The 14,746-nt window shown below is 40.1% G+C and overlaps 1 long non-coding RNA gene and 1 pseudogene across 1 annotated transcript; one reads left to right on the forward strand and one right to left on the reverse strand.

Annotated features, from left to right (window-relative positions):
* The first annotated feature begins 1,176 nt into the window (after positions 1-1,176).
* On the forward strand, positions 1,177-2,734 carry LOC131680390 (uncharacterized; annotated as a pseudogene).
* A 6,679-nt stretch (positions 2,735-9,413) lies between these two features.
* Positions 9,414-13,371, reverse strand: LOC131678598 (uncharacterized). Its single transcript, XR_009303681.1, has 8 exons — positions 13,338-13,371; positions 12,516-13,278; positions 12,238-12,378; positions 11,841-12,165; positions 11,495-11,750; positions 10,218-11,186; positions 10,042-10,155; positions 9,414-9,982 (listed from the first exon to the last, which is right to left on the reverse strand). It is a non-coding gene; the product is annotated as an uncharacterized LOC131678598 (long non-coding RNA).
* Positions 13,372-14,746: the final 1,375 nt, after the last annotated feature.

Raw genomic sequence — 14,746 nt, forward strand, 5'->3', positions numbered from 1 at the left:
TCACTACATATCGATTCTAGAGACACTACAACTCATTATGTCTAACCCCAAGGCAAGAGCGATGGTTGAAAAGGAAACAACGAGAACAGATGATACGCTTGAAACGTTCAAAGATGGTGAGCACTTTCGAACCCATCCTTTACTCCAACTTCACATGAATTGCTTGAGACTCACAATTCACATTGACGATGGAGAGTATCTGAACCCACTCGGTTCACGCAAAAGCAAAAATAAAATGACCAATATCTGTTTCAAAATTGAAAACTTTGATCCACGAATAAACTCATCATTGGATAGTATTTATTTGGCGTTGATGGTCAAATACGGTGTCCTCAAACAGTACGGGTAAGATGATAGAATAATTAGGTAGGATTGACCGGAACAATTTGATAATACAAACTCTTTATGTCCTTTGCCGTATCAAGAAGTCATCTCCAGTTCACTCTGTCCATGGCTGCTTGTCACCAGTCTCGCATGACATAAAGACATCTCAGGTTCCCTTCAACATAGTAGAGCTAGTGTTCTGGGAAAATCGTAGGTTCGATGTTTTTGTGGGAATTCCCTTGTTATGTCTGTTAGCAAGGGGCGTGACACTTCCAATAACTTATAAATTATTATACAATTATAATGTTTTTGTAGATTTATAGACGATTATAGAATATTATAATTTTATAGACAGCTTATACTTTTATATCTTTCGAACTTGTTTTCGAACTTATTCTCAGTGTGCGGTGAATTTATGTGAGTTGTCCCTTTTATTTGTTTACATTATTGAAAACGACGTGTATAACTAAAATTTAAAAATCAAACTCATTTGTACCTCCGCCATAAAATAAGATATCCGGAAACGATCAACGATGTCGAATTGCTTATGGGACAGCAGGTACGTACAACAATGATACTAATTCTCAAACGCTTAATATATTCCCACTCTTCCAGAATGTTGAACAAACCTCTCAAGGGTTCTATCGTTGAATTTGAGCAACATTAGCAAAAACACTGAAGGCAGCATCATAATCTACTGCCTGACTCGGAAGCAAATGGAAGAGACTGTGGAGCTGTTGAAAAGTAAACGGATTGATTGTGAGCCGTATTATGCGTGTCTTGTGTTCAAGCAGAGGCAGAGGCTTTGTCCGAGAACGTTTTCGGATTATTGTGGCTACGATAGCTTCCAGAATGGGAATCGACAAACCGGATGTTAGACTGGTCATTCACTATAGTGCGTCGAAGGATTTAGAAAATTATTATCAGGAAGCCGGTAGAGCTGGCCGGGATGGACAACCATCCAAGTGTATTATGTTTTGAAGTCGCGCTCATTTCAAAACACATGAGATACTACGAGAATATAATAGTGGATCGACGAGAGCGGCAATTATGATTTTAGTAAAGGCACGGAACATTTGTTGAAAGCTATGGAACCCTTCAATGGTGGTACAGGTATAGCGCTGCCGATCGCATTGCTGCGCGGTTCCGAAAGCAAGAAACTGTGATCATTACTTGAAAATCCCTTACACGGTCTCGGGAAGTCACGAGGTGAGGACTGGTAGAAAGCGTTGACCGTTTTGCTAGAAAGAGAATGATTTTTTTTTTCAATAATGGAATACAAGTGAATAGTTTACTTTTATTCGCAGGTTCGTGCGCAACCACTGTATGATACAACATCGGAATTTCAAAGCCAGCCAAAAGCGCTCCCAAAGTTACTACCACCACCTGTCAGTGGAAGTTCTCGTATGCTGGAGCAATCAGTTGTGTTAAAGCAGGACTTTATTCAGGATATGGTAAAGATTGTCTTGAAAAAGCGATCCGAACTGGCCACCGCGTACGAATGTATGCCCTACACGATTGCTTCGAATCAAGCCCTTCACCAGATGGCTACTATTGGACCGCTGCATTTGGAGGAAATGAATCATGCCAAGTTAGATGGGTTCTCTGATATTAAGATTCAAAAATTTGGCAAAGAATTTCTATCCTGCATTCAACAAAAACTAAACTTCTTACCCGGTAACAGTAACAGCAGTGATGGTCTGTTATGCAGCGGGCTCTGAAGCAGAGCCCATTGACGAAAAGTAAGTTGTCACCAACCCAGCAAACAAATTTGAACCTCTGGTTAGAGGGTCGCTCAGTGGCGGATACTACCAAGTTTCGAGGCTTGTTAGAGACATCGATTGCTAGCCATTTATATGTGGCAATCAATCATGGCTTTCTTTTCTGCTGGACCGGGTGGATATCGATCGTAGCTTGTTTGAACACATCAAATCGCATCTTCCATCCGCTCTGTATGGCATCTAGCTAACTGATATTAAAAATCAATGCATCCCACATGTTACATTCGATTAAATTAAATTAGTACTGGCATATGTTCACGTAAGGCAACACCTACAATCGCTAGTTCAAATGGAAAATGATGTTGCTCCATCTTTGGGGTGATGAAGACGACGATGAATTATTTGTCGGAGTTAACAGCTTCGTGGAAATTGATCTTATGAGCGAGAAAGCAAGCAACAGTCAAAAAGAGAATCAAAATCCCCAAATGACCGAATGCATCAGCATTGATGACGAGGAAGACGATTTCGATTTGGATGAAATTGCTGCACTGGAACAGGCGGTGATGCGTCCTTTGGTGGAGGCTCCAATGTTCAAGTCGAGAGTACTACGAACAATAGTTACAAATCAGGGAGAATTATTCTTTCGACACAAGGCATTAAATGCATTTTGGAAGCCATGTTTCAAATAAATGTTTTTTTTTAGTTAAAAAATGATTAAAGATAAACTGGGATTCTTGTAAACATATCGAAGCCCCTTTGCGGAATTTCATAATTGCCGTCATCGGCTTTTGCTTCAAATCATTTCCACTAATTTCTTCATATCATTAACAACTATACCATTTTACGACACTTTTTTTTCAATGTTCATTAAATTCCTTTCACTGCCGGAATCTGCGATTTCACCAGGAGCCTGGAGAACTATACCATATTCCTGTACAAAAGAAGCAAATGCAAAATCAGAACGGATTGATTAATTTGAACTAGTTTGTGACATTACCTGGCTCTCGTTCAGCCTTTTGGTGACAGATTAGGCCGCGGATTTTCCTTATTGCGTGCCAGAAAACCGAGGATAACACACGATTGGCCTATTTGCGCATGCATCGAATGTTTGTTCTGTAGATCGGTAAAGTCATTTGAATATTAAAATGAAATGGTGAAGACATTTATGGGTGAAACTTACCGAAAGAAAAAGCACCTTGCTATTGTTTGGCGTTGCTTTATCTACTGTTGCAGAATCTGGGTGATGATAATTCTATTTTGTGGTTGTTGCTGCTGCTATCAGCCAATGGTCATCTAGTTGCGGTTGCTGAATTAACGTCAAACCCTGTGGCAGAACCGTCGTTAGAACGTTATTGCAACAGACCGGATGGTGGAAAGTCTCAATTTGCTGCTGCTGCTGTGAAATATTGGTGACTGGCGCTGACATAGTGGCTGTTTCGGTTGGGATGGTTGAATCACTATCGGTGTTAATACATCTATTTGGAGACGTAAGTCTTTCTGGCTCACATGGCACAAATAACACAACCTATTCTAATTAGTACCAGTTGTGTCGCTGGAGCCGGATACTAATCAGAACCAGCCAGATTTATATGTAAATATTTGGGTACTTACCATTTCTTGCAACACCAATTTTTCATTGTTTGTAATCACACGCGTAACTATGGTAACGTTTCTTCGAATTTTTTTTCGAACTTTCAACACTTCGAATACAGTTATAACTTTTATAGACAATTATAAATAAATATAAGGGGATATAAAAAATATAAAATCATGTGAAATATTTTTATAAAAGAGTGTCACGCCAACGACACGACCTGAAACTTCATGAAAAATTCCGAAGAAAAAGTGTTCACGAAATTAGCTGCCAGTTACCAGTACATTGAGCGACCCCTCAGTAGTGGTGAAATATGAATTTTTCACGCAACACTGCCTCAATTTTCTTAATGTTTATTTGCATACCCTAGCAACAAAAATCCGTAACAGCTAGGAAAGAAAACATTCTGTTTCGCTTACCGCAAGAATCGAATGCGAACCCGGAAAAGTTTTGTTGGATCCAGCAAGTAAGAGATTGAGGATGCCTTTTCTTATTACGGTACGATAAGAAACGTTTGGGTTGCTCGGAATCCACCCGGGTTTTCATTTGTAGAATTTGAAGATGCCCATGACGCAGATGATTCGGTGCGTGGTGCTGGAAAAACAATCTGCGGTCGTTGTGCTCGCGTCGAACTATCTACCGGCAAGGGCGTGACAAATGAGGTCGGGGTAATTTCCATCCGGACGACAGATGTTACGAGTGGAGGGCGAAGTCATTATACCCGGAAGTCATTTTACCCGGGATTCCACATTCGCGCTCTCGTGAGCTGTAAACTCATAGGAATATCTACAGCCGAGCCATGACCTCGACCACCATGCCCGATCCAAAACACCGAGGAAGACAACCCGCGATCGTTCGACTACTCGTGACTATACTAAATCACCACGGCAGTCCAAGACCCACTCCTGGAGCCGCTCACGAACACCCCGTTCAGCGACCAGGTTACGCTTCAGATCGAATCGTCGCAATGTCGGTGACTATTAATCGATTAATCGATTCGTTTTCAGGGCAGTATCGACGCCGTTCTACCACTAGCACTCTGTATGCTCACGGGAATGCTAGAACTACGGGAATGCTAGACCATCGGAAGCGATTACAGAAACTAAGACTTCAGAAACCACAAATTATATCGAGATGTCTAGTTAATGAAATTATAAACGTCTTTTCGGAAATCCTCAGCGAAGTAAGCGTTTTAAACTTAAATGAATTACTTTCTACTAAAACCTTCGATTTCAGGACAATATGAAAAATAGTCCAGCACGTGCTGACCGTTATGACCAGCATGCAAGGACCAAATAATACACCCTGTGCAATACTGAATTTCTAGTTTCCCAGTTCTTTGAGCAGTTTCCCCGAGGCATGGCATATTACGTCGTTTTATACTGTTTTCGTTTTTGTATTCGAATCGGGGTAAATTCGTCCAAAAAAGAGATTATAACTACTAGCAAAGCAAAGCGCTACTGTCTCCATGTATTCGCGGACTGAAACATGTGGTCTCGCTCTAGCATATTGTATCCCATTACTTTGACATGTGTGTACCCGGGGCAATATGTGTCAAACTAATGGGCCTAGCATATGTAGAAGCGAGATGATGAATTATCAGTGTTAACAGCGACATGTGACCTCTAGTAGTTATAAGCCTTCATTTTTGTAAATATGAGAGCGAACCTACTCTGACTCGGATCCAAAAACCAATCCTGCATCAATTTTTATAAGAGTGAGCAAATCTGTATTTAACCAACAAAAAAATATCCATAAATAGCTTTCTTTACTCACGCACACTTTGGTGTAATTTTACTATTTTGTCCAACATAATCAACGGAATAGAAGAAGAAACAAACTACAATTTATAAAATTTTCGATAAGGATGAATTTGTGCCTTTGTCTGCCTTCTCTGGCCTTGATCAATCAACGTAATGCTCTACGTGATACGACTGGTAGCGTTATCCTAGCTGGTGATCCGGATTCAAATTCAGACTAGCAATGTACTTTCGAAATCTTCATCCGAGATACAATGGTCGATTCCAATGCGCCGTGCCGTACAAGAAATTTTACGTGCAATTCTTACTCCAGCAGCCATCGTAGACGTATTCAGAGACTTCGGTTGTTCTTTTTACGATTTTTGTATGTCTCGTGTCACAGACATTTGAAGAAATTGTATGTCTTGTCGTGTCGTTGGTATTACCCTTATTCTTGTTTGGGACGAATGGGAGATTCGTTTGAAAGCTAATCGAATTAATAGTAAACCCATTTGATTTTGCTGCTGTAAACGGGAATACAAGCCACTTTCGAACGAATCTCCCATTCGTCGTAAGCAAGAATAAGGGTTATTCTCCGACATCATTATAACATCACAAATTTACATCGTACTTTCGTGGTTTATTTTCCACTTTTTTAAAGTTTTCCTTGTTATCCTTCTCTTTCCCGACCGTTTGACAACATAACTTTTTCCCATACTGCTCAGAATACAGGGTTTCTTTTCGGTTTTGCCGGGAAACTGGACAGCGATTCAGGCAAATTTTCGATACTATAACTTGATTCAATATCCTGGTGAAGCTTTGGTGTTCTTATTGTGATTTTTGTTGAGTCGAAACTTAATCTTTTTCAGCTATTGGGGTAACAACAGACTCAGTTTCAGTCTCAAATAAAAACAGTAGCAGGGGAAATCTGTTTATCCCAGTTTCTTCAGTAACTAATAACTGTTTATATATTCTCTCCGTAACCAACGGCCAATGTATTGGACCGAGTTTTACAGTCCTACAGGGATTCATTGCGTAAAACATTGTTCACTTTAATCGCCGTGAAAAAAAAACCAATGGCAGGGGCAGATCCTTGAAACTGATTCTGTCGATTCAAATGTCTTTTATTTAATAATCTTTTTGTTAAATATTCAACAAACTCACGTGGAAACACAAGATGCCCGTGCTAGTAAATTGGTCACATACATGACTAAAGCGACTTGGAACCGTTTCTTTGCCAAATAGCGAACTTTATCGTGGAAACTCAAGCTAAATCATCAATCGCATGAAACCAGCACAAGGTGATGAAAATCGACCGTACTACTTTGTATACTTTCCGGCGGTTCCAGTGCCTGCATAAGGATACCTCCGAGAAATGGAGCAACACTCCTGATCCAACTATCATTTCCTATCGGTTATACATGACACTTTCGGCACAGCACTTCCCAGGACACCTGCTCGAATATTTCGTTCCCCAATTTGTAGCACATCCTGATTATGTGGCAGGGCATTTTACGAAGAGCACCCTCAATGAGGAATTGCCTATCAGGTGACAATTTCAAGCGATGAACTGTGCTGCACAGGAAGATTTTCGAGGCTCTGTCAGAACTAATAGTTTGTTTTGTTGTTGTTACATTGGTTTTCCCTGTGTAACCAAGCGTTGCGATGGTTACTATAGGCTATTTGAAAAAAAAATAACATTATATTCACTGATGTTGCTAGTTTCATGGATTTTCTGATCAAACATCAAATTTGACAGTACCAGTTACCTGAGTCACTGAGGGGTAGTCATATTTGTGATACAGTTTTGGAATGCAGTGTCTAGTCGTGTCGTTGGTCACGCCCTCGTCTGTTAGTCTGCTTGAGTGCAGACCGAGCTGCAAATTTTCAACAGGAACACATCTCAAATCATGTCCTACTATGTTCAATTTGCAGTTGTTCGTGTCATTCATTCATTCAAACAGCCGAGCTGCTCAATCATTTCCTATTAATTTTCAATTTCATTGACCCTGTGGATATATCTCTACTGGGATATTAAGTTCTACAAGATGACACGAAGGAACGCATGAAAATGTCAACATTCAACTTAACCTGCACTGAAAAAACTTAACACGTTAACATCATTTGGAAATCTATTGAATTATTTCAATCCACAAACACATCAAACGCACACGGTTGCCACTTGAATATCCATTCGAGCGTGGGAAATACGGTTTTCAAATGAAATTCATGCGACCATGGTGTGAAAAGCACATCAACATCATAAGAAATATGACTAAAATTTTCAAATGAACGTGAATCGTGAATTCCACGTCAATTTCACATTGTTTTACTTATAGATTTCATAGGCAGCAGAATCGGTGAAATCAATTGTTTTACATGTAGAAATGCACTACATGTTTTTCATGCGAAAGTCATATGTAAAGTTTATACTTTAAGACTCAATAGCATGGCAATTAACATTCAATGGATAAATATGTCGTATTCACGTGGAATTTGTTTGAATTTAATTTGAAACGCCACATGAAATGCTTTTTAATGGATTTTCATGTGAAATTCAAAGGGAAATAATTTCTTTTTCTTTTTGACATGAGAACGCAGATGGAAGTGATGTTTAATTGCATATGGTTTTACCGTTTCGATTTTTTTCAGTGTGGCCTCTGCAGAGCAGATGATACCCACTGAGACGTCCAAAAAATTGTTTCAAAATCGTTCAACACGGGTCCAACGATGGACGTTCGTTGAACGGTTATTTGGACGTTGTCCAAATTGGTCCAACGAGCGTCCTTCATTGGACGATTTTGAAACCAACCGTTCTTAGAGGGTAACTTTGGTTGGTGAATGAAAAAGTATCACTTTGAAATAATGACCGGTTTAAGCTTAGTATACACCTCTTGCGAAATGAGGTCGCGAAATATTTTTCCTTCTTCCGTGCGGAATTTTGACATTTGCTCGCGAAAACTAGTCTGTGTGTTTGCTGTTAGATGTCGCTTTTGATAACTGGAAAACGACATCAGCTGTTGTTTGTTTATTTCTTTTTTATATTTCTGTTGTCATTTAAATGTTTTAAATAATGTATTTTATTAATTCATCACGGATGTGTATGAAATCGGTAACAATTGTAAACCTGTTTGCCATTCATGAAGCTCTCAGGGAAGTGACGTACTCAGCGTGAATCATATTTCGAGCATGATTAATCATAATGCTTATTTGTGACGGTTCCGGATGTCTCGGGGAAGTTCAGTCTGACCAATTTAGACAGCACAATTCCTGCAATCGGAAATTTAAATCATTGGCTGGCCATTTTCTATCTAAATTGGCTGCTTCTACCGGTTCCAGAAGACCCAGGGAAATGATCGAAATTCGCTCAAACCAAATCTATTGTAATTGTCCGAATCGTAACTCTTAATCGGCGTTTGACCATTAAGAAGCAAATCTGATTGCCTTGGCCGTCTTTACCGCTTTCACAAGTCTCGGGGAAACTACCTTTCGAAACACGCTTCGGAATCCGGAAATATAACGCAAATATAACAACCGACTTCGACTCAATCGGTTTCAGGTCGAACCAAACCCTAGGCTTTAAACTTTGGCTGACGTTAAAAATCGATTATGATAACAATGGCTACTACTAAATGTTCTGGAGGTCTCAGGGAATGCTACCAATAATCAGTACGGATACAAACCTATTTTTGGTATAACAATTGTGAGAATCGTAATTCAAATTTATTGCCATAAGTAATTCGTGGTAATTCTTATTGCATGAAACACTAGAGAGGTTTAAGGAATTGCGCATATTGCTACTACTTGTATTACTGCCACAAGAAGCATAATTGTCCCATGTGTATAGGGATTCCCATGGCACATGGGACAGTTTTGCTTCTAGCGGCAGAATACCTCACACAAAAAATGCTGTTCAAGTCTGATATTACACCGAAAGTTAGACGAATTAACTGAATTCTAATTTGATGGTCAGATTGACCCTGTATGTAAATTATGGAAAAGATGTTATAAGCCTTTTACAGTCAGTCATAATACAATAATACGTTATAATCCATTTAAAACGAGTGTATTGCTAGTTAGGCACTTTTCAATCAGTTAGGTCCTTTCATAATCAGTTCGGTCATAAAAATCAATTAGGCCCTTTTATTAATTGTTGTAAAATCGCTATCAAAATTCTTCATGATCAAATGTTGCGTTATGTACGTGCTCGGGTAGATATTTGTTAATGGAAAACATGAAATTTCAGTTTGTTACATTTTGCAGTTAGGCCCTTTTCAAATGTTTGGATAGAACTGGGTAGAGATAAATTGTAATTGTAATTGTAAATTTATTAGCTTACGATACCCTGTTGGTTACATATGTCAGGTCAAGGAAGAAAAAAAAATTAATAAAATTATAAATTCAGAATCAAAACAAGTATGACCCAAAAAAGCTCCTATGCCTTTCACCAGTAGCTGGTCGAAAACACTTTACGGTGCGATCTTTTCAATTTCGTCCGAGTTCTCCGCGTCTAGCAACTGAATCTTTTTCCGGAAGTGTTTTTCGATTGATCTGCAAATCATCATGCTTCGATCACTGCCCACTAGGTTGATGGTGATTCCGTTCTGTTAAAGAAGTGGGAAGAAATACAATCTATAGGATCACAAGAATGAGTCACACTTACCGAATCTACCGGTGCGTCTAATTCGATGTAGATACCTTTCGCAATCGGCTCGTCCCTGCTAATCCATCGGCAGGTCGAAGTTGATGACAATGGTCACCTGTTCAACATCGATACCTAAGGCGGAAGAATCTCTCCGTAACCTGGTGCTGCAGCCAGAATCAAGTGGTGGAACTTACCCCTAGACAAAACGTTCGTTGCAATCAATACCTTCTTTAGTCCGGCTCGGGATCGATCCAGAACGGCCAACCGTTGCTCCGCCGTTAGATCACCGGACAGTACCGCTACTGAGTGATTATCCTGGTCCAACCGGCCGTTTTGCGTGCCTGTTTCGATCGATTAACAATGCCGAAAATAAGTTTACTTGGAGTTTACAACTGTCCTATACATCATATGACAGAAAATGATCGCTTGTCCGACGGTAATCACACCGTACATGTTTGAAATTGCTTGATATTTCTCGTCCTGGTTGCGGCATTTGACGTAGTAGTGTTTGGTGTTATCGAGTGATTCTTGCTCCCGCACCAGAAGAATCATGATCGGATTGGTTACGATGTACTGGGCGAATCCCATCACCTCCCGCTCGTACGTGGCTAAAAAGAACAGCGATCATAACGCCCGCCTCGTCCGGCACGAAAATTGCAATCTTCTTAAGGTCGAACGCCCGGCTGTTCCGATGATGATATGATTAGTCAGCTTCGCCCCTTTGACGATCTTCTCACCGCGAACGGTTTAACCAAGTTCGATTTCCGCACAAAACTTTGCCGTTTTGCAGCTACTTTCCCCTTCTGAATTGCCAGTTCATACGTGGGGAAAGGCAAATCACCTGCGGATAGTTTTTCAACGGATCGACTCGATTGAGCATTGCCAGCACGAAGGCAGTGGTTTTTCTTGTTCCCGACCAACTCTGGGCGATTATGTTCTGTGGCGGATCGGCCAACAGAGTAGGTTGAGCCGTCTTCTGAATCTTGGAAGGAGCGTTGAAACCCATAGCATAGACTCCCTGAAGCAGTTCTGAATTCATGTGCAAAGCTTCGAAAGTTTTAACCAAGTATAGCGGCGAAGAAGGATCCTTCACCCCTAGATCCAGCTTTGATTCTACTAGACCTTTGCGAATAAGTTTAATTAGCAAACTTGCATCCGCCGGGCTAAAAGATGAATCATGGATAATTTTAAAGCTGATATTAAATATTTCTGGAGAAAAATTTGAATAGGACGTAAGTAACAATGCGATTCTTTTTGAGGTGTTTCTCTTCTGTTAATTACTCGGTCGTTTCAATATTTAGTACTCAACTCTTTGCCTAATATTCTAGTAAAAACTATCGGCTTTCGATATGTACTGGAAAATTAGTGTAAAGTGTTATAAAGACGTAATAATCGAAACAGAAAGTAAACAGAGAGAGGCTCTCAATGTTACTTATGTCCTAATCAAATTTTTCTCCAGATTTCGACTTACTTGAATGCCTCTGCATCTTCCGTGGAGGAAGCTGTTTCTCCATTTTCGCTAGCAGCTTTTTTTTCTTCAGGAGCTGCTAAAGTCTTAATTTCTGTAGCTACCGAAAACAAAACTGCAGGTGCAGCCGTTTCTACGGGAGTAATTTGATCGCTGGTTCTACTGGCGGTGAACTAGAAGGTTTTTCCGCATTCTCTTTCTTTGGGCTGTCAGCCGCCGGCTCTGGTTCCTTATCCTTAGGGATACTCAGATCGATAACCTATTTGTATTGAAAAGAAAAACTCAAAACCTATGGAAAAATTATCGCTCTAAAAATAGGTTAGTTGGTTATGAAAAAAAAAACACTTACCGAGTGCAGAAATTTCCTGATCCTCCCTCCGCCTTTTTGACCCAGTTATCGGCAGCACTTGCCATCGTTTCGACCGGGTATTAAAATTCAAAAGCTACAATATATGGAAAAAGGTCCTAAACAGCACGGATACTGTCACTCCGGTGGTTTATTCCTTGCAATTGGCTGAACTTTTGCCCAGAGCGACCTTTCGGAAAAAACGCCTTCTTTTGTCTGCTCACTTCGCTGCCATGAAACCGATGATGAGCGCTTTTTTCCAAACGAGTCACACGGTTGGCCCGATTGAATATGTCGCGCGTGTAGAGTATGCTTCCATTTTTTTGTTCTGTAAATTGACAAGGACATCTAAATATGCAAAGGAATGCTTGGAGGAGAGAAGCTACTGTTAAACACATACCGAAAGGGAAAGTCCTTTCCGAGGATCTTGATGTTGTATTTACTGTTGGCCCATTATCACCGTGTTCTGCTGCTGGGTGGTTACCATGGCATTATGTTGCTGGTGTTCGGTGATGTGTATCCGCTATGGTTGCTGTTCGATCTGAAAAAAATTATGATGAAAAATATCCGTGAATGAGTGAACGCGAGCTTTTGAAAGAAGAATAGGGTATTACATTACAATGTACTGAACACGGTACTGATCCTTCGAAACTAAAAAAGGTAGTAAAAATGACTCACCTTGCTGCACCAACTGAATAAAAAAAGTCCTCCTGCACGCGGCGTGGTACAGTACAGTATGCTGCTGCTACTGTGTTTGAAGGTGCTGTTGATGTATCTTTTTTTTGCGGTTGACCAATGGTCTTCTACATTTGGCCCTGATTGGCTTGGATTGATTGCACTAGTTGCGGTTGCTGGCCAGGTTCTACCGTCAGTTGAACGTTGTTGCTACCGATCTGTCGGATGATGGTCATGGTCTGGGGGAAATCTTAATTTTCTGATGTTGCTGGCGATAAGCACTGGAATTGTGGTTGCTAGCTGCTGCTGGGATGGAATCACGAGCACTGTGGAGGCAGCGATATTTTCATGCAAGCAACTGGTAGGAGCCAAGGCAGTAATATGACGTTTGTGTTTGACTCTGATTTCTCTACATCAGGAAGGTAACCGCTGGTAAGAATAGTGGCAGGCAAGTTTTACGACAGAATGTGCCGATAAAGTGTGTCCGTTGGGTCCATTATTCGTAAAAAAAGCTCTTGTTGCTTTGTTGGTTCTGCGCTGTAATTGCTGTGGTTCTTTTTTGAGAGATTGTTGGCAGCTGCTGGATTTGGAGTTGTTGGTACTGCTACGGTTGTATCGATTTAATGTTGGTTGGCCAACAGATCCAGGATGTTGAGTCAAGTTGAGCTGATTTGTAGCATCTGGTTGTTGTTGATGAAAACTTATCAAGTAGATAGATGGCTGCTGACGAAAAATGCTGCTCTTGTGGCTGCTTTGTTCGGGTGTGCTGTAAATAATAATAATTATTAGAAACAATCACAATTCTAATAATATTTTAAAACTTACCATTCAAATTCAAAATATTGATTCTCAAAACTACAAAATTTTGACAGGTCGCGATGAAAAAAAATACAAAAAATTACTAATCTTGTGTTTTTTTATATTTTTTCATTGCAACCTGTCAAAATTTCGCGAGCCTCCGTGCGAAATAATACCATTGACCATTATTTCGCAAGGAAAAAGTTTGCCTTGGTGACAGCGCATAGAAAGCAGCCCTATCTCGCGGAAGTATTATGAAACTTATCGTTTGTCGAACCGTATCTCGGCTAACTACATTTTTCGTTATCGTTTTCGCGAGAGCTGCGTACCGCTTACGAAATGGAAACGAAAATTTTTTTCGCGAGCATTTCGCGACGTTTTTATGCATAGGTTTTGTATAGGAAATTTCATTTCGCAAGAGGTGCATACTTAGCTTTAGCCATGAAAATCCCGCCAACTTGAACGTGTATGATTGAGGGAGGCTTTGAATTTGAATCATTGCTGGGGTGAATTGAACTGAAAGTTGGCATTTGAAAATGAAAATTTGCATCACTGAGTGCAGATGAAGTATACATTCATTCATCAACCAAAGCATTCATTTGTTATTATATGGACAGTTTGATGGCAGAAGTTGGCATCTTTCACATATTTCAGCATAAGTCTACTGCGTAATCTATGTCAGGAGCACTTTTGTTCGTTAATCCCTCTCATAGCCAGTAACGAAACAAAATTTAGTTTGCTTCTGGAACCGAACATGAATGTGCTGTACCAAAAGAATTAATGACGAGGGGAAACAAACCGAATATGCCATTCATCCCGGCGGGCATGAATAGAATTTCGTTTCTCTTTCAAGCTCACGTGGGGATGTCAATTTTTTAGGCTCTGACTTAAACACACAAAACTGCCGAATGAAATGACGTGTATCAACTTGCTCCGGTCTTCTCTTTGTTAATCGAAAACCTATTGATACAGCGCATTTATTTTTTTGCGGCTCTGCTAGGTACAAAACAGTGCTACAACCTTTAATTAATGACCTTCGCGATTAGAATCAAATGAAGGAGTTCCAGTTAAAACAGAGTCCGTAACATTTGTAACATTTACTGTAAATGCAATGGACAATGGCAACCATGTGGAAACACTCTACACTGACTTTAGTAAAGCATTCGACCGTATTGACATACCTTTATTACTCTTCAAACTGCAAAAATATGGCATAGAAAATAAACTATTGAAATGGCTCGAATCATATTTAACGAAACGTTAACAAACAGTTCGCTTTCAGAATATACTCTCGGAACCAATTTCTGTCACCTCTGGCGTACCCCAGGGTTCCCACTTAGGCCCTCTTCTTTTTATTTTGTACGTTAATGACATTACCTTTATACTCAAACATCTTAAAGTGCTTATATATGCAGATGACATGAAACTTTTCATGG

The sequence above is a fragment of the Topomyia yanbarensis genome, chromosome 2 (assembly GCF_030247195.1).
Source record: "Topomyia yanbarensis strain Yona2022 chromosome 2, ASM3024719v1, whole genome shotgun sequence".
Taxonomy (NCBI): domain Eukaryota; kingdom Metazoa; phylum Arthropoda; class Insecta; order Diptera; family Culicidae; genus Topomyia; species Topomyia yanbarensis.